Here is a 20,234-nt window from a genome sequence, read left to right on the forward strand (position 1 = left end):
CCTTGAGCATGATTCCCCATTTTTGGTGTGTATTCCCACCCCCACACCATATTTAAATACTTCTATGTCCACTATAATTATATGAAAGTTTCAAGAGCATTAATTCCTTTTTTAAAAAAAACCCTGAATCTAACATGCACCTCTGTTGTATTGTATATGACAGATTGCTGCTATCTTATGCTTCCTTATACTATTCCTCTTGGTCTGTAGCACCCTTAGAAGAATGTAATGGATTCTCTTGAATTGTAGTGTCTGAGTAAAATTAGCCAAGCAGCCTATGTTATTTGCAGGGTGATGGTTAGAACAGAGGCAGCCATTCAGCTCCAAGCAGCCTACCCTTGTGTTTCTGCCAACTTAATTCTCACTATTATGTGATTCAGAACAAGTTGCAGAGTAATACCAACAGCAGTTCCCTGAGAATGAAGTAGGGTAGGAGGAGGCAGCCAGTCTTGCTGTAGGCAAAGAGAGCTTTGTGCAATGACATTTAATACTTTTTTGCATGTACTTCTGTAATGTGCACATGGCCTGGTTTATCACACTGTTTGTGATGCTATAACATTTGTGGAACATTACTTACAGAAGGAAGTGATTTGTTTCAGAGATGTCAAAAAAGAAAACAGAAGCTTACATGAAAATTAAAACCTAGTGATATGGGGATGTGTGGTCAACCACCGCATGCTCTGTGCACCTTTGCCCTCTCGCTTTCCCTGCGCTGCTTACATAACTATTCAGTGAAAAAAAAATGACTCAACAGAAGCAGGGTTTAATTGGTTCCAGGGCTCAATAGGACAGCCCTGGCATGCATTGCAGAGTCTCCTTAGCACACAGGGAATATATCTCCATCATCACTGAGTAGCTTCAGAGTCCATAGACATCAAGACTGAGAGGTGGGTTATTTATTTAGGGCATTTATATTGCCTCTCAGCCCCCAAGGCCCTTGAGGTAATGTGCAGCAGATAAAATCATGTAACACATTAAATATAGGTATAAACTTTAAAAACAAAAATACTCCTTAAGAATAATTTAAAAACAGGCAGTTAAAATAGCCAGAGAAGTTTCAAGGACTAAAGACCACATGGAACAGGACCAGTTTAGGGGTCATTCAGATGGTGAAAATAATCCTGCTAGATTATATAATCAGAATAAAAGATGGTGAAGTTCCATCCTAGTGGCCAGCACTAGACAAGGTGCTGACTGTGGCACAGTTCCCAAATTATTCATATCAAAAATAAGAGTAAAACTCAAGAAGAAAACAAAACCAGTCATCATACCAAAATATGATCTAAACAATATTAGAATGTATTGATAATATACAAAACCAATTTGTGCTCCTAAGCATAATAGACTGAAAACAAAAAGAATTATGGTCTGAAGTCAGGGACATATTAAAAGAAGAACGTAGACAGACACTCTCAGTAGACAAAAAGAAAGAGAAGAAACCATAGATGACAGATAGAACACTACAAGCAATAAAGGAAAGATGAGAAGCAAAACAAAAGGGAGACAAGAACAAACTAAGAACCATGAATGCAACAGTACAATGGCTAGTGCGAAAAGATAAAACTTCTACAATGACCAATGCAGAGAAATAGAAGACAACAGCAAAAAAGAAAGATCTATTCCACAAAATCTAGGAAATCAACAGAAATTTCAAACCAAGGGCAAGGACACTCTATGACAATAAAAATAATTCAAGACCAAAGAGAATAAAAATATGTTGGATGCAAAAAACAGAAGAGTTATATAAAAGAGATGACAAAATGAAGGACACAAGAGCCATATGAAGATTAATCCCCAATTCTAAAAAGTGAGGTGGAAGCTGCAGTAAGGGAAATAGTGTAAAACAAAACACCAGGAACAGATGACATTCCAATCAAACTGCTGCAATCAACATTGGCAGAATCAACTCTGGTGATAACTAACATATGTCAACAGATATGGAAAACAAAATGATGGTCAACAGACAGGAGACTGGGTCAGCCAGAAAAATCAGCAATAGCAGAACATGTTATAAACCACCCTGGGCATAAAATGCTATTTGAAAACACTGAAATTCCAACAATTATCAGTTCAGAATGCACAGGGAAGCCACTGAAATCCACCTAGACAATTTCAACAGGAAAGAAGAAATCCTTAAAGTAAACGAAGTTTGGCTATCAGTCCTGGAAAACACCAAAACCAAGACCCAGGAAATGCAAATGAAAACCACCCAGGGTCAAGGGGGTTCCCAGCAGAGAATGGATCATTAATTAAACAGACACCCTGAAGCTTTGCCATTCAACAACAGACCAATACACAGATTAACATGTGCATCACTCCCTCTCAATCAAGGGTCACACAGTATATACTATACCCCACTCACTTCCATGCCAGAATTCTCTGAAGATGCCAGCCACAGATGCTGGTAAAACATCAGGTATAAATTCTACCAGAACATGGCCACATTGCCTAAAAAACCCACAAAATACTATAGATTGCAAACTATTAATATACATCCCCATCCACAAAAAAGGAGACACAAAAGACTGCAGGAATTATAGGACCATAGCACTAATCTCCCACACAAGCAAAATTACACTCCAAATTCTGCATTATAGATTCCTATAACACCATTTGTTTTAATGGGGGAGTGCTCCTGTGTGCTGTGTGGTGCATGCGCCATGGCCTCCCATGGCTTCACCTTCCGCATAAGGTTAAAGCCGTGTATGGTGCACCCGCGTATGGCACAGGCGCACCGTACTTTTATTTGGCCAGCCAAAATATACAAAATAAATTGTATTAGCTTTTGAAGCTTCAGGCAAAGATGTTAGAAATTGTATGGGGAGAAATTCAACAATGTGAGAGAATGATAGCAGTTGCTTTTAATTTCTGAAGGCTAAAGGATAGCTGGAAGTCAAAAATAGTCCATAATCTCAGCAGAATATGTAATTTCCTGAAAGAACTCTTGCCTTGGGTTCTGCAAGCAGAGTCAGTGTGGTTCATCCACCTTAGAAGCCACACCATCCAGCAAGTGGCTGGACTTGCCCAAGGTGCCAAACCCTATCCCTAAATAGTTTCAGCACCTTGGACAGTTCATTTCAAGCTATGCAAATCCAGGGGTGGTTTCACTGTCCTGGGGTTCCACCAGCTACCACAGCCTTCTAGAAATCTGCAAGACCCAACACGTTCCACAGAGGTGGTAAGACCTTTCGATTTTGGTGATTGTTTACATACCCAATGCTTGGGAGAGGAGTGGACAAGACTTTTAATACTAATACGTCAGGTGATACGCAGTTGCTTATGTAATCAGTGTACCAAGAGAAGAAGAATTCTTATAGTTTTGTTCCCTTCTCTTCTGGACGGAAGATAATTGGGCATATTGATCTTTATAACCCTTTATCTGATTTGTGGAGAGTCTTTTTTCTTCCTTGATGACAGAGAGATGCTAAAGTTGCCACTTATTTATTACTGTTCTCCACTAGATCCAAGTGTAACACAATGGGATGAAATTACCCAGAGGTCTGGCTTGATAATGAAACTTCTGGGGAACATTCAGTGAATCCCAGCAACTACATGTATCAAGGCTTGCAATCCCAGAACACATATTACCAACAGCAGAGATACCTTGTCTTCCTAGAAACCCCATTCTCTTGGAAGGCTCCTTGAGGGACAAAAGTTAGGGATGGGACATTTACTTATTTAGCCAGATAACTAAGCAACATTGGCGGGATACAGACCACCCAAAAAAGGGTGGTCTCCCGCCACCCTGGTTTGCTGCGTGAGGGAGCCTCAGTGGACAAACTGCGCGGCTCCCTCATGCAGCAAAAATAACCCGCAAAAGCAGGTTCTTTCTGTGGCGCAGTTGTGACACCACTGTGCGCCAATGGCACACTAGTGGTGTCACAATGACGCTGGGATGTGCAGACACTAGGCGTCCATCACGTCAAAATGTCAGCACCCGTATGTACAGGGCGCTGCCACTTTGACACCCTCATCACATGCAAGGGGCGAGTTGCGTCTGGAAGCGCCGCCCCTCGCACGTAACTACATCGCCCCGTAGGGCCCATCTGTACAGCGCCATTGATAGCCAATTTAGACCACCAGTTTCTCTTTTGTGGTTACACAGTGCAGGGGACCACATAATCAAATTTCAATAAAGAAGAGCATTCTGAAACATAATAGATGTGGAAGCTAAATACATTGATCACCAGGTAAATTAATACAGAGTTGGGGAACCTATGCTGCCCCTGATGTTTTCGAATTCTAATTTCCATTAGCCTTAGCCAGTCTTCCAAATGGTGAGGCATGATGGTTGCTGAAGTTCTTCAGCACTGAGAGGGCTGAAGGTTCTCCTCCCTTGCTTTAACAGAAGCTTCAAACATAATTCACATATAAACTGGGAAGCACAGCAAAAGCAGTTATAGACCCTAACATTCATGTCCTTCTTCCAAAATTATTTTTATTGTAAAATTTGATATGCAAACCTAATACTGTTGCACAAACAACACACACACACACACCAATTAAAACTAAGGGGCAAACAATACATATTGATAAAAAGCATTTTCAATATATATTCATGAAATTATGTTCACAGGTGGAAATTAATCATTTATTTGACAAATATTATATTACTGGTGACTGTCTCCTGCTTGCTGTAGTACATGCACACAGCAATTTTTTGTAATGTGGTTGGTTTGACTAACAACAATTGCTCCCTGCTTTGAATAAGTGATTTTTCATTAAAAAAATATTACAGAAAGCCTGCTACACTCCTTGGGAAGGTGGCTGAGAGAGATATAAGAGCCTTTGGATCTCCCTTTTTCTGCAGATGGAGAGGTAGACCTGATGGAAGAGGGCACTCTGGTGAAGTGGTGGAAAACCACTTGTCTTCAGGTGGTGGAGGAGCCAGGATGTAGTATTCCTGAAGCATGTCAAGGAAGCCTAAGGTTTTGCATCCATGCTCCCCTGATATATCTCCAAACAGACTCCATATTACACTAGAACTTGTACTCTCAGCCAACGGTGAGAACCCATGGGGGAGGGAGGGCTGCAAAGCATGTTACACAGTACAACACCTGGGGCCCGGTCACACTACACAATTATAGTGGCATGATTCCATTTTAATTTGCCATGGTTCCATCCTATGGAATCCTTAGATTTGTCATTGAGGGAGCAGTACTTAGAATTTTCACCAAGAGAGCTCTAATGCCTCTCATCAAACTACAAAACTCAGAATTCCATAGGTTGCAGCCATGGCAGTTAAGGTGGAATATAGTGCGTATAATTGTGTAGTGTGAGTGGCTCTTGGGTGAGCCTTTCCCCCCAAAGCCTTTCTTTTCAGACTTTTTTCTTTCTCTTGGACTAGAGCACCATCTTCCACTTCTTCCATACTTTTCAACATTTCACAGGTGAAAACTAGGACATGTATGGCCAAGCAACATCAAGTGTGTGTTCAAGATTTCAATAGTTAGTAAAGAGGAAGAAAACACAAGCTAGAAGGGATTGTAGCAGTTTCCATTTTCCTGATCCTACTGGGAAGAACAAGAATCTATGCCTCCTTTTCTCTCCCCTTTGCTGAGTTGAGTGCAAACAATTTTTACACTTTGCAGCAAATGTGGTAAACTGAGGAGAAAGGGAGAAAGTGATATGAGGAGAGAGGAACTAGGACATTTAAAAAGCAGCTGGAAACATGGGTGAACAGAGTACTGATCAGCCCTGTGACTTCAACTTATGGTGACCCTAAGACTGAGAGTCGTCCAAGTCACCCTGTGAGCAATAGCCCTGCTCAGGCTTTGCAGACCCAATGCTTTGGCTTCCTTAACTGGATCTATCCAACTGGAACAAGGTCTTCCTCTTTTCCAGCTGTCTTCAACATTATCAAGCATTATTGTCTTTTCTAGTGAGTCATATTTTCTCATGAAATGTCCAAACTACAACAGTCCCACTTTAGTCATCGTGGCTTCTAGGAAGAGTTCAGCCTTGATTTGTTCTGGGATCCATCTATTTGTCTTTTTAGCAGTTCTCAGTATATGTGGAACTCTTCTCCACCACCTCGTTTCAAATCAGTTGATTCTCTTCCACTCTTTATCTTTCAGAATCATACATAAGAGGGTTGTTGTTGTTGTTGTCATATCTATTTCTATCTTGCCTTTTTCCCAGTTTGGGACTCAAAATAGCATACAACCAATTAAAGAACATATTGTTAAAAATACAACAATTTGCTCTTGGGGTATGTTCTTCTCCCAAAGCAGGACATTTTTTAACAGATAGATCTTTGACCTGACATGTAGCACACTTGCATGCTATGGACATTAGTGGACTGGCTGCAGGTACTGTGGAGCTCTCAAGGGAGGAGAATGTGCTGTTTCAATGTGTGGAGATCAACTCATGGCCTGCCAGTGATGGTCTAGCCCCAGGGGTTTTAGGCATGGAGGAGGAAGGGTCTTAGGTATTTTATGCTCAATGGTTTCTGATTGTCCTGTTACAGTGAGTGTATCATCCCTCTGTTTGCCACCCAGTTTCAATATGATGGGAAGCTTTAACTCCTGACCCTACCAGAATTCCAATGAAAATCTACTATTCTAACTACTGTAAGTCAGCAGGTCTCCAAATGCAATGGTGATTTCATTAAGGAGCCTTTCCCCCCATACACAGGATTTCTCGAAAAGAAGTCTTGCTAGAGTTAAAATATATGATAATGGTATCTGTTTAGCAATAGGTCCAAAAGGTTTCACCATACTCTATTTTTTATTGATTGCTTTTCTATAACCACCCTAAGGTTTCTGGTACATTTTCAAAATGTATAAATCAAGGGAGGGCAAAGGCATTTAAAAACGCAATTTGCTCATGAATTGTGATATAATCCTACATTCCTTGGAAACATAGCCAAAAAGCCATAGGATGCATTTGCCTTTCTCAGATTTAGAAAATTTTCCACATAAATAAATGACACCATGGTACCACCATACAACATTTTGTGTGGTGTAGTGGTTTGAGTTCTGGAGTAGATTTCAAGACCAGGTCATAGATTCTCACTCAGCCATGGGAACCCACTGGGCAAGATACACTCTCTCGTCCTCAGAGAGCAAACCCCTTTTGAAGAAAATTGCCAAGAAAGTCCTGTGATAGGGTTGCCATAAGGTGGAAATGGCTTGAAAGCACACAACAACTACAACAAATTTGAAATGAGAGAAAGCAAAGAACTTTATTAATTATAAAATATTTTGCTATATGTTGCTGTGTTTCTCTCCCTAAACAACCAGATTGTTGTTGTTTTGTTAGTGAAGAATGAACTAACAGTTGATATAGTAAAAAGGGGGGCTTTTTCAATATATTTATTCAAATAGTAGTATATCATATCATAAAAAGCTTAGAAAGCATTCCTGCTGGAATACTAGATGAGAACTTCATTCTCTCTCATGAACAGGAACAGACAAGCAATAAGGAATGCTAGACTCCATCTAGAGTCAACCAAGTTCAGTGCCATCTAGTGATTAAACCATACAGTGACAGCATCTTGATTCTCTTCAGGCCCTCTTAACATAATTGAAACTCACAATGCAAATAGTGCTGTGGCTAAGTAGTCTTGTCCCTGACACCACTTCACCATGTAGGTCCACTCTCCAGGCTTCCTCATGTACAACACAAATACCTAGTGCAGGTGTTGTGTGAATACTTCCTCTGTAGTTTTTTGTGGGTTTTTCGGGCTATGTGGCCATGTTCCAGAAAAGTTTCTTCCTGACGTTTTGCCAGCATCTGTGGCTGGCATCTTCAGAGAATGCTTCAGAGAAAGATGCCAGCCACATATGATGGTGAAATGTCAGGAAGGAAAATTTCTAGAACATGGCCACATAGACCCGAAAAACCCACAAAACCCCAAGGTCCTTAGAGTTCAGAAGTCCAAAGAGCCAGGGCTATCAGTCAGTCCAATGGGTAGGGTTCCAGAGAGCAGCAAAGGTCGGGCAAAGATCCAAAGATCCAGTCTGAAGAATTAGGGGGCATTCTCACTGGCTTAAACTCCGGGTTACAAATTGAATTCAAGGTATAGCGTTCCTATTAGAAACCGAATTCACTCTAGAACAGTTCTAGATTAACCCACAATCGTTCCCACTAAGACGCGCTGCACACGCGCTGCCATTGGGACAAAAGTTCCTTCTCCCTCCCCTCCCTCGCTTCCCTCCTCCCTTCCCTCCCTCCCTGCCTCCCTCCCTCCCTTCCCTTCCCCTTACTTACCTTTACTCTCTCGGCGCAGCGGCTTGGCCTCCGCCGCTGCCGCTGCGGGGGAAGCCGGGTGGCGGCGGCGGTGGCGGAGGCCAAGCCTCGGCTTCCTTGCTGCTGCCATGAAAGGGCGTGATGGCGGTGCTGGAGGCCTCTTGGCCCCCAACAACACCGCCACCGGGCCTTTCCTGCAGTGGCGGCGAGGAAGCAGGGCTGCCGTGTTGGAGGCCTTCAAGGCCTCCCGCGCAGGCATCTGGCCTCCTCAAGGCCTCCGCTGCTGCCAAAGGGCCGGATGCCAAGAGGCCCCAGCACCGACACCCGCCCCTTCCGTGGCCGCGGAGGCCTGGAGGAGGCCGGGTGCTGGCGCTGGAGGCCTTGAAGGCGCTGCTCGCTCCGTATCCTCAGCCCTCGCTTCCCCCCTTTCCCGCGCCTTTTTTTTTTGCAAGAGGAGGCACGGAGGGCAGCAGCGCGGGAGGCCTTCAAGGCCTCCAGCGCCAGCACCGCCGCCTCCAGGCCTCCGCGGCCACGAAGGGCCAGGTATCGGTGCTGGGGCCTCTTGGCCTCCAACACCTTTACCTGGCCCGCGTTGGCGGAAGCCGGGTGCTGGAGGCCTTGAAGGCCTCTGGTGCTGCTTCCTCCGCGCCTCCTCTTCCAAAAAAGGCGCGGAGGTGGGGAAGAGAGGCGTGGAGGAAGCAGAGCGCCAGAGGCCTTCAAGGCCTCCAGCGCCAGCACCCGGCCTCCTCCAGGCCTCCGCAGCCACAAAAGGGCCAGGTTATCGGGTCTGGGGCCTCTTGGCCTCCAACACCTCTACCCAGCCCTTCCGCCGCGACGGAAGCCGGGTGCTGGCACTGGAGGCCTTGAGGCCTCTGGTCTGCTTCCCTCTGCGCCTCCTCTCCAAAAAAAAAGGCACGAGGGGGGGAAGAGGAGGCGCGGAGGGAAGCAGCGCCAGAGGCCTTCAAGGCCTCTAGCGCCAGCACCCAGCCTCCTCACTGCAGCTGCCCGCCGCGGAAGGGGCGGGTGTCGGTGCTGAGGTCCTCTTGGTGCCTCCAACATCTACTACCCGGCCCCTTCCACAGCGGCCAGAGGCTTGGAGGAGGCCGGATGCCGGTACAGGAGGCCTTGAAGGCCTCCGGCGCGGCAGCCCTACTTCCTCGCTGCAGGAAAGGCCTGGTGGCGGTGCTGTTGGGGGCCACGAGGCCTCCAGCACCGCCATCGCGCCCTTTCTCGGTGGTGGCGAGGAAAGTGAGGCTTGGCCTCCGCCGCCGTCACTGCCACCCGGCTTCCCCCGCAGCGGCGGCGGCGGAGGCCAAGCCGCTGCGACAAGAGAGAAAAGTAAGTAAGGGGAAGGGAAGGGAGGGAGGCAGGGAGGGAAGGGAGGAGGGAAGCGAGGGAAGAGCGGGAGGGAGAAGGAAATTGTCCCCAATGGCGGCGCGCGGATTTCCTGATTTGCCGTCCGTGGATGCTCAAATCCGCGGATGGCAAATCCACGTATAAGGAGGGCCGACTGTATACATTTTTTCTATATAAAAAAATAGAAGGGTTGAACCTACAATTTTCCCTTGATTCGGGACAGGAATTGAAGTATTTAAATAGGAATGATCAGCCTCTGAAATCGGGTTAACTGGATGGCAGGAGCAAAGCGCGATGGGCTGGCTCGGGGGAGTTGCCCTTTCTGTCCCCATCCGTCGTCGCCGTCGCCATCTTTGCTTCCCTCACCCCTTTGTCCGCGGCGGTCTTTTGATAAGAGATAAGGATTATTAATTTTTTAATTTTTAATGGTTTACAGGCGCTTAATCTCTTCAGCATTTTAAGCGCCTGAAGTCCCGGCCACTCAAGCCCCTGCATCTGTCAAAGGACTCTTAAAGGCTTCCCCCAGTGGACTGCAACCTCCCCTCTGTGTGAAGAGAGCCATTGAACACCATTTGTAACAGAGGAGAGGGTGGATGCACAGCAGTCTGGGGGGAAACAGAGCCTTTCCTTCTCTCTTTCCCAAACGGAATCTGGGGAGACATAGGAAACCCTGGATGTGTGTGTGTGTGTGTGTGTGTGTGTGTGTGTGTGTGTATTCCACTTCAACCCACTGCCTTCTCCTCCTTGATCCGATTTTCCAAACACACACACACACACAAAAAGAGAGAGAGAGAGAAAGGAGGAGACTGGGTCCATAAGCCAGCCTGATTCCATGCCCTCCTTTCCCAAGGCATGTCCTCCATTGCTCCCCTCTGTCCAGGAGGACTTCCAAAATGCCCTCTCTCTTCCTTTGCACAGTCCAAAACCACACACTCATTCACGTAGAGTCCATAAGCCAGGCTGCAAAGAGGAGGAGAGGGGCTGAGCCAGGGAGGTGTGTGTGTATCCCTTTAAGATGTCTCTCCCAGGGACAGCAAGGCAGCTCGTGTGTGTGTGTTTGCACGCATGTATATATACACATATGAATGTATATTTGTGTGTGTGTGTGTGTGTGTGTGTGTGTGTGTGTATTAAGGTGAATTATAAAGTAACAACTTTTTTAATTTATGAAAAAAACCTCATCTGTAGTTCAAAACCCACTGTAGAAATAATACAGTTTGGGACCACTTAACCTGCCCTGGCTCAGTACTAAGGAATTATGGGAACTGTTGTGTTTGTGAGACATTTATCCTCCTCTGCCAGAGAGTGCTGGTGCCATAATAAACTACCATTCCCAGGATTCCCTAGCATATGGGGAGACACAGAAGAGGACAAATAAGGCTCCTTCTTGTCTGTGGAGACGCAACAGAAGTGCCTCGTATGCAGCCAAGCAGAAGTGCTTTGGGGAGGCAGTTTTCTCTCTCCCTCTCTTACTTTTGTTGTTCGTGGGGAAGGATGGTAGAGTGAGAGAGAAAACTGCCTGCCTCCCCAAAGCACTTCTGCTTGGCTGCCTTGGAAGACCCCAGAGAGGCTGGGGGAAGTTCCTCCAGAGAAGCAGTCATCCTTCTGGTTTGGAGATTTGGGGAGAAATTTTTGGAGGGGCAGCAGCCAATGAAAATCGTCTGCATCCGAGGCTCTTCTGTTGCGTCTCCGCAGACAAGAACGAGTCAGGTAGTGGGAACACAGGTACAGGATACATCGGTGCATGTTACTCTGAATTATTGTGACGTCATGATGACATCGCTTTGATTGACAGCTGAAACAAGTGAATGTGAATGAAAAAGTAACAGAACTGGTTTAAATATACACCAATTCATCCATAAATGGGAACCAGGACAATTACAGCAAATCAAAATAAAATGTTAAGTAAATGGGAACGATGAAGATAAAGCGATTTGAAAAGCGGGATAAAACTTGCTGTATTTTAAGTCGCTTTATAATGAACCACTGTATTTAAAATCGTTGTAAATCGTAAGTGAGAATGCCCCCTTAGGCAAACAAGGAGTGCAAATGAGAGTGCTTTCCACCAGGAATGTCAGTTAATCTCTGACAAAGTCTTGGCATTCCTCCCAAACTTTTCTCACCAGCACTTCCTAGTGCAGCTGCTTCTTAATTGCTTGGCATTTTGTATAAAGCCTGTGAGATCAACGCAGCCCCACCCTTTCTGCCCTATGCTGGCTATAAGAAGACATGGATAAGTTGGCCTCCTACTACTACTCAATGCCCAAGTTGGCAGGAGACTCTGCTGCCTGGATGCCAGGCTCCTGATTGCTCTTTTTGGCAGCAGCCTATGCTGGCACTGTCTCTGAAGAACTGGGAGGAGGCTGAGGGTCAGGTTCCTCCACCTCTCTCTCCTCTTCTGAATCCACAGCTGGGCGTGCCTCAAGGCTGGGTGTGACACAAAGCTACAGAAGAGGAAGGTTTGAAAGGTTGTATAGTGGAAAATTAAGGGTTAAGCGGGATATAGTTACTGATCCTGAAGTCTATAGGAAAATGCAAAGTGTCTTGGACAGCATCTGAGAGTGCACTGGGAGAAATGAACAACATGGCTGTAGTGTGTCTGTGTATGTGTGTGTGGGGGGTACTCAACTTCCTGCCCTAGGGGTATGCACTGTTTTACGAAATGGTATAACAAAAGCTATGACGGCTTTCAGAAGAAGTGGATAAAAGGATCAGGAAGGCTTGGTGGTTTTGGCACCAAAGTGTCAATGCATCGATGGGACCTGAGACAATCATTTTTACGCTGCAAAATAGAGGGGCATCAAAAGGAAAGGCACAGGGTAAAGTCTGTGAGTGTTTTAGCAATTGCTTTGCTTAGTTTCCTCTTTGGGAGGAAATACAAGAGAGGTAGGAGGAATGTGAGATGTTTAGCAGAACCCATAAATGCTTGTCTTTTGTTCTAGCTAGACCTGGCATGTCCTCGGTCAGCGTGATCCCAGCACATATGCCATTCCACTTTCTTGGGTCATTGTGAGCTCCAAAAACATGTATCAGGTCACTGTGACCTCCACACATGCTCCACTCTTTATATTAATTATGAAACACCATATTCATCAGAAGAAGGGGTGTAGGATATACTAACATCCCTGCATCCTGAGTTAATTGAGTTCAAACTACGTTTGTACTTTGATCTCAGTTTGCAGCAATTGAAGTAACCTAAGAAGGGGAAAGTGAAAAGAGCAATTAGGACATTTTAAAAGTAGCTGAAAAACTGGGAGGACAGAGAAATAATTGAGATGGCATCTGCCAAACTGGGGCAGTTGGAGGTTGTGGAAGTCCTCATGGCCCCATAGGCCATTTTGGCTGGAATATGTTCCAGGATCTCTTCTCTCTAAAGCCCATTACACACAATTCTTTTGAGCTAACTATTTACATGGCAGAGGAAAAAGTAAACTTCATCTTTTAAAGGTATAAGCTCTCTTTGTCTCCTAGTGGATGACTGTGGAATTTGGATCCATAGCCAATATACTGCCTTTATATTGACTTTGCACTTAGGTTATGCTATCTAAAACACCGAGAGCAGTCACGCAGAGTGTTACCTACCGCAGTGGTTCTGAACCTTTGGCCTACTGGATCTTTTGCAGTTCATCCTCAGAAGTCTCACCCAGCATGGCAATGGTCAAATATTCTGGAAGCTGAAGCCCCAAATATTTGGAGGACCAAAGAGATAGTCCAATTGAAACTTAATTGCAACAACAAGGCACAGGTAATCCTGGTGAGTGGGAAGGCAGATCAGGGGTAGGAATTCATTCTGTGTTTAGTGATACAGTTTGGGGATACGTCTGAATTCAACCTTGAGCCTGGAGGCCCAAGTTTCAGTGGTGGACAGGAGTGCATTAACACAGTTAAAGCTAGCGCACAACTGTGCCTGTTACTGGATATGCTAGATCCCTTGACCCTCTGTGTTTGTTCACTATACCACATGAAAAGGCCTGTTGCGTGAATAAAATGCAGGGAAAGACCTGATTTATATCTGACTCACTGGGGTTCATTTATTATGTGTGTATCTCATTGTGGATGAACAAGCTGGCACACTTCCATCCTGGAATAAAATGTTCTTGATTGAGTTGTCCTTGTGATTTCCTCCCACAATTTTCTAAGGGGCATTCAAACTACCTTTTGTACCGAATTGTACCGAATTGTACCAAATCATGACCTGTATTAAAAGTCGGAAGTTCCCATTGGCACCGTTTGAAACACATCAGAATTAGGGTCTTTCACACCCAATCCAGGGCAAATCCCCCTTAGAGTGGTTTTTCTGAAAGTGGATTATTTCATGTATCTTTTTGGAAAACCCGTTTCTTCCCTGCTGCTGGTAAATGTGAACTTAACCTCGGTCATGATTGGGTCAATTTCAGGGGAGGGATTTAGGTCAGAGGGAGGGCAGAGGGTGGAACATGCCTCCCCTCTTGCAAGCATCTTTTTCTTTCTTTTTTTGTAATTTTTATTTTTGACAGATTATGCGAATGCTTGTGCTACAGGTTGATATATATGGATAGAATTGTCTGCTTGTGCTACATTTCCCTTTTGTTTGCTTGCTGCTGGCATGGCAGGTCACTTTGCAAGTGGCATTTTTAAAAAATTATTTTGTGTGTGTGTGTGTGTGTGTGTGTGTCAGAATATGCGAATGCCTGTGTTTCCTTTTAAATTTGGCAAATTGATACAATGTGTGAATGCTTGGTATATGTGTATGTAAGGCATTCTGGGGTGGCAATCGGAGGGAAAGCAAAGAAAGAGAATGGAGAGATGGCATTCTGAAGTGAGGTATTATTATTTTTATTATTATTGTTGTGACAGATTGTGCACATGCTTTGGGCTGGAAGGGAAGAGGCTGACATTGGGTGGGGAGGCAAGGGCTTTGGAGGTGGCATTGAGCTGGAAGCAAAGGGAAGGGAAGAGGTTCCAAAGAGGAGGAAATATTGGGCTGGAAGCGAAGAGGAAGCTAGAGGCTGGCATTCAGAGGGAAGGCTGTGGAAACCCATGACTTTGGGGGAGTCACACTCTCTCAGGGGAAAGGCCATGGCAAATCTCTGTGGAAATTATCTTGCCAAGAAAACCCCAGGTTGGGGTCGTTTTAAGGTTGCCATAATCTTTAATGACCCAAATAAACACACACACCTGGAGGATTTTAAATTTGACAAGTTGACAGAATATGCACATACTGCCACCAGTTGTTTTTTTTTAAAGGAGGGGGGAAAGAACCAATTTGGTTGTAGGATATGTCACCTTTGAAGAAAGCGGAAGTGAATTTAATTGACAACAAAGGAGGCTCCATTTTAAAGTGGTACTGCAAATGTGAACTTCAGAGGGGCAAATTGCATCGATCGAGGTAAAAGGTAGTACGAACTCCTTTCCGGGCAGATTCGGTATGGGGGCAACCAGATCTGCCCAGTTCTATCCAGAGCAAATGGGCTAGTGACAATGGAGCCTAAGAATCTACACACTGGATAAAACTGGAGAGTGGCTCTCTAACCTCTTTAGAAAGATAATTATGTCATCTATAAATATGCATCTGGAGGCCTTCTTGTTTAGACTGGTGCTTGACTTTCAGCAAAAATTAGTATCTAAGTGTCCTGTGTAAGATAACCTCTAATAGTGGTATGAGCAATAGGTATCATTCCAGAGTATCAAGTATCATTTCAGTAGCCTGCCCCTAGTCACCTCATCTCCTCCTCCTTTTGATCCAAATAAATTCCTAGTTGGCTAAATAAAATTATCTTCTGGCAGTCTGAATTATAAGAAAGAAATAATGTCTTTTGGGCAAATATTTTAATTTTTTAAAAGACATCCTGGTATTCCCTTTGGTGCTCATAAAAGACTCTTTGGTTCTTTAAATCACAAGTATAGTCTAACAATGGCTTCCATTTTGTTATGCCTTGAACTGGGTTGGAGTTGTTAAATACTAGTATAGCTGTACAACTGCTGACTAAAAATTCCTGTTATGTGCCATTTTGTAGGAGAGTGTGTCATTTTTTCCAAAAAATAGGGTCTCAGGACCTTTTATGGCTTGGGGTCTGAATTATTTAAAATTTGGAGACATGCTTTGTCTCAGCAGTGGACAAAGCTAAGGGCATACGATGGGGCCAAGTACATAGTGAGTAGGACTGTGTGGACAGGGTCAGAATTCTGGCCAGTTCAGACATTTTCTCTCCAAGAATACAAAACACAATACAGATGGGTGGTTAGAAGCTGTCCCTGTAAGCCCCGCGTCTGTGCTGCAGCATCCACATGCTGCAGCACAGATGCGCTCTCCCAAAGGAGCTGCTCTAGGCGGCTCCTTTTTTTGGTGTCATAAAGGCTGCGATGCAGCCCTATGATGCCTCTTCCATCCAGAAGTATGTGGGTGCTTGTGATGTAAGCGCGGCAATATTAGGGCTTGCCGCATATGGACGCTGAGCAGCCTCGAGCTCTAATACCACTGCTAATGGCTCATCTGTACCAGGTCTTAGTTCCTGGCACTAAGGAGGTGTCTGCTCTGAAGGAAGTCCTAGTGCAATGGCTTTTATTCCTGCAAAGCATAATTCAGTTCTATGCAACAGTACAGTGGTACCCCGGGTTACGAAAATAATTCGTTCCGCCGCGGCGTTCGTAACCCGAAAGATTTCGCAACCCGAAAAAGCCATAGCCGCTAGCTCTAAAAAGCCGCGATTTCGTGCGAAAAAGCGCCGAAAAGCACCAAAAATTTTTTCGTAACCCGAAAAAACCTTCGTATCCCGGAACAGTTTTTTCCTATTGATATTTTTCGTATCCCGGAAATTTCGTAACGCGGTGCTTTCGTATCCCGGGGTACCACTGTAATCTAAACATTAATCTAAGTATTTGTCACTCAAAAAACTAAAAAAACAACATCTTTAGAGTTTTCTTATTTATGTTTTATGTGTACTGATGAAATTCTGGATCCAATGGGTATGGAAATACTATTACAGAAGAAATCATTGTACAACAACCCCCCCCCCCCCCAAATTAAATAAATAAAAAAATAGCTCTGCAATCAGTCCTGGGGATCAGCCATGAACCTTATCTGTCAGTGACAGGCTTCAGCAGTGGTGGCTTTCTGTTCTACAAGGCTGCAAATGAGATCCACATTCATGATGGATGTCAAGGTGCCATGGAAGGGCACTATTTTTGGAGACTGATGTGATTCAGAGCTAAATTGTTTTCTTTATTTGCTGATTTGACTTCACTCATGCCCCTGGGGTGACTGGACTAATTACCCAGTTTCTCATTCTTGGTGGATGTTTAAATCAATCAATGTCTGCTTGAGATGTTATTAAAAAGGAGTTGTTCTTACAACAACCATATTTTAGAATACCTGAAATACAGTGGAGAAAAAGAAATCCCACTTTTTTGTTGCTGAAAAATGCAATTCACTACTAAGCCAAAGCAATTTTACTTGTGTTTTTTTAAACAGTTTTCCTCTTTGTATTCTACCCCAGCAAGGTCTACAATGTCAAACCAAAAAATGCAATCATTTATTATAGTAAACAACTTGCAGTACTCTTGGCCATAAAGCGCTGATGACAAATCTATGAAACCAGGTAGGTGTTCATGGAACTGCTAATCCATATCAGCAGGTTGTAAAGATAATGAATAAGTTGCAGTGACCTTCCACTTAATTAAAGAGGATTACAGATAGACAAAACTACCCATCATGGATTAATCCATCAATTCTTGCGTGCATACACACATGCACACACACACACACAAGAACACACCCCACCCACACCTTTTGTGTACATGATTGGGTCAAACTAAATTTGTGTAAATGGGACATTCACAACCCTACCAAAGATTATAAATAGTCTGTAGGCAAAGCATTACTTATAATCTATAGTGAGGTTACAAAAGTTTCATTTTCACAAAGGATGTAGACAAAGAATGGAGGGACTAAATACCCTAAAGGCACCAGATTCTATCTGATCTTGGAAGCTAAGCAAGGCCAGCCTGGTTGGTACTTGAATGGGAGACTGCCAATACCAGGTGCTATAGGCTATATTTCAGAAAAACTCTGATTTTCCTTGTTACTTCTGAGGACTTTAGCACAAAGGGACAATTGGGATTTTCACAGGGATTATCCTGTGAAAATCGTGCATTCGCAATTAAGATTTTCACATGACATTGTGATTAAATGGCCATTATCCTGGGAATATCATGCAATTGCAATAAAGCTTTTCACACGTCGTGCTGAAAAGCAATTAAAGTGCCATTAACCCGTGAATAACCAGGAAATAAACAACAACAAATTAATCACAGGAAAATCCTGCTGCTTATTGCCTGGTTATTCCCGGGATAATGGCTCTTTTATTGCACTGTATCTGAAACTCTAAATTGCAATTTAATAGTAATTGAGCACTTTTATGGTATAAACCCTATTTAAACTTCCAATTTCCTCCATCTGATAAAGTCTTCAGTTTCCTTGCCTAAGAAAACCCTATGAAAATCATAAGGTTGCTATAGGTGCTTTGAAGGAACACACACACACAGGCAAAGGATAACTACCTTTATCACTGAGAAAGTAGCCAAAGTCTTTTCAGCACCAGGTAGTATAGTCTAATGTGCATGCAAACAGCCACCTGATGTAGCAACAGAGCGCCCAGAGTAATTGGGGGGACATCAGAGTATTATAAACTCAGTTCTCTTACTCATTTGAGGTTGTAAAAAAAAAAAAAGCACTTTCATATGGCACGATCCATTAGATTGACACCTTCCTACTGACATCTCCCAGCTTTTATAGTGGATGCAAACAGTTGTTTAGCTGCATCTAAGCCAGGGGTAGGCAACCTTTTTGAGCCGGGGGCCGGGTTGCTGTCTCTCAGACAACTGGGGGGCCGAAGCCAATAAATAAATAAATAAATTTAAAAAAAATTAAATCTATAAATAAACCAGGACAAATGAAGACACTTTTTTTTATTAAAAATGGAGGACACGTGAAAAAAATTGATTTTTTAAAAAAGTTAATATAAATGCATGTTTCTGAGGCTTCTATAGACAATTGCCCCCCAAAGGCCCCGGCAGCAATCGGCGGCAGGACCTGGCTGGGGCCGGTCCCAAGGCCTCGCCGGGCCGCATCCGGCCCGCGGGCAGTAGGTTGCCTACCCCTGATCTAAGCGCTCACAGGAAGAGATGTTCAACAGTGAAACACACTCCCTCAGAGTGTGGTGGAATCTCCTTCTTTGGAAGTTGGCCATCTGTTAGGGTGCTTTGATTGTGAGTTCCTGCATGGCAGGGGTGGACTGGGTGGCCCTTGTAGTCTTTTCCAAGTCTGATTGTACAATTCTATGACTTTAACTTATCCAATGAAGGGATGAAATCATTGTTTTTTGAAGTCAATAACACTTGGTTTGACTACCTAACACTCATATATGGCAGTTTGTCTCTTTGTGAAGTTAATATTGCCTTTATTTTTCTCCTTTTCAGGAAGTACTTGAATTCAGTGTTAGAGTCCAACTGGATAGGCTTTTTTGTTGCTTGTTTAGAATTCGCTGGCTTTAAGCCCAGAGACAAACTTCAGTCTTGTATATTTAATATTTCCCTGCCTGCTATATAGACAAGCACCTTTTTAATTCTTGATTTCTAACATATTTTAACTCTAGAGCTTAAGAAGCACAACAAAAAATGGCAAATTATTGGGAAATCATAACATTATTCTTTGTTGTTGTGTGCCTTTAAGTTGTTTCTGATTTACAGTGACACAAAGTTAAATCTATCTGGGGTTTCCTTGGCAAGATTTGTTCAGACGAGTTTGCCATTACCTTCCCTTGAGGATGAGAGCATGTGACTTGCCCAAGGTCACCCAGTGGGCTTTATGGCTGAGTGGAGATTCAAAGCCTGGTCTCCAGAGTCTGCAGTCCAACACTCAAATCACTATGCCTGCTGAATTACTTACTAGTTTTACTATGTTATTGTTGTTTTTGGGTCTCTGATTGCATCACTTAATTGTTCTAAAATTCTATAAGAGTTGGACTTTCCCATGCTTACCAGGATACTTTGTCACTTACATGCAAGCATATACTCAGAGCTTGGGATTTTTGTGTGTGTGGATGAATTACAACTCCCAGAATTCCTCAGCTAACATGGCCATAGTATCCTGGGAGTTGTGGTGCCAATACACAACATTTCCAAGTTCTGCATATACTTTTTGATTCTCAGTGTTCAGATTAACTGAAATAACATGAGCATCCAGAAAGCCAGAGGTGGGTGCTGGATAAATATTGAACAAGAGCAATGAGGATATCAAGTCTGATCAAGCTGCAGTGCAGGCAATTTCCGGTTTGCTTTTTATGTGTTAGTAACAAAGTGTTGCTTCTGTAATTGCCTTTCTCCTCATAAAGATGTCACAGGTCTATCACAAAGCTGTTCAGCAGAGAATCCATGGCTGTGCAAATTCAATTCATATTGGACAAGATAAGTGGCTGGTTAAGTTTGGTCTTGAAAATGTGCTGAAAGTAATCCTGCTGGAACACCTGTCACCCACTCATTAGATTCACCCAGCCAAGAACCATCTATTACACCTAGAGATTTTTCCATTAAGAAGGCACCATGTTTGAGCTCAATGTGCATTCTGCTCCAGCAGGGAATGGACACCTGGTTTAAGGAAGGGAAAGTAAAAAATTAAATAAAAATAACACAAACATTGTACTACCATC

This window comes from Sceloporus undulatus, chromosome 4, assembly GCF_019175285.1.
Source record: "Sceloporus undulatus isolate JIND9_A2432 ecotype Alabama chromosome 4, SceUnd_v1.1, whole genome shotgun sequence".
In the NCBI taxonomy this organism is placed as follows: Eukaryota; Metazoa; Chordata; class Lepidosauria; order Squamata; family Phrynosomatidae; genus Sceloporus; species Sceloporus undulatus.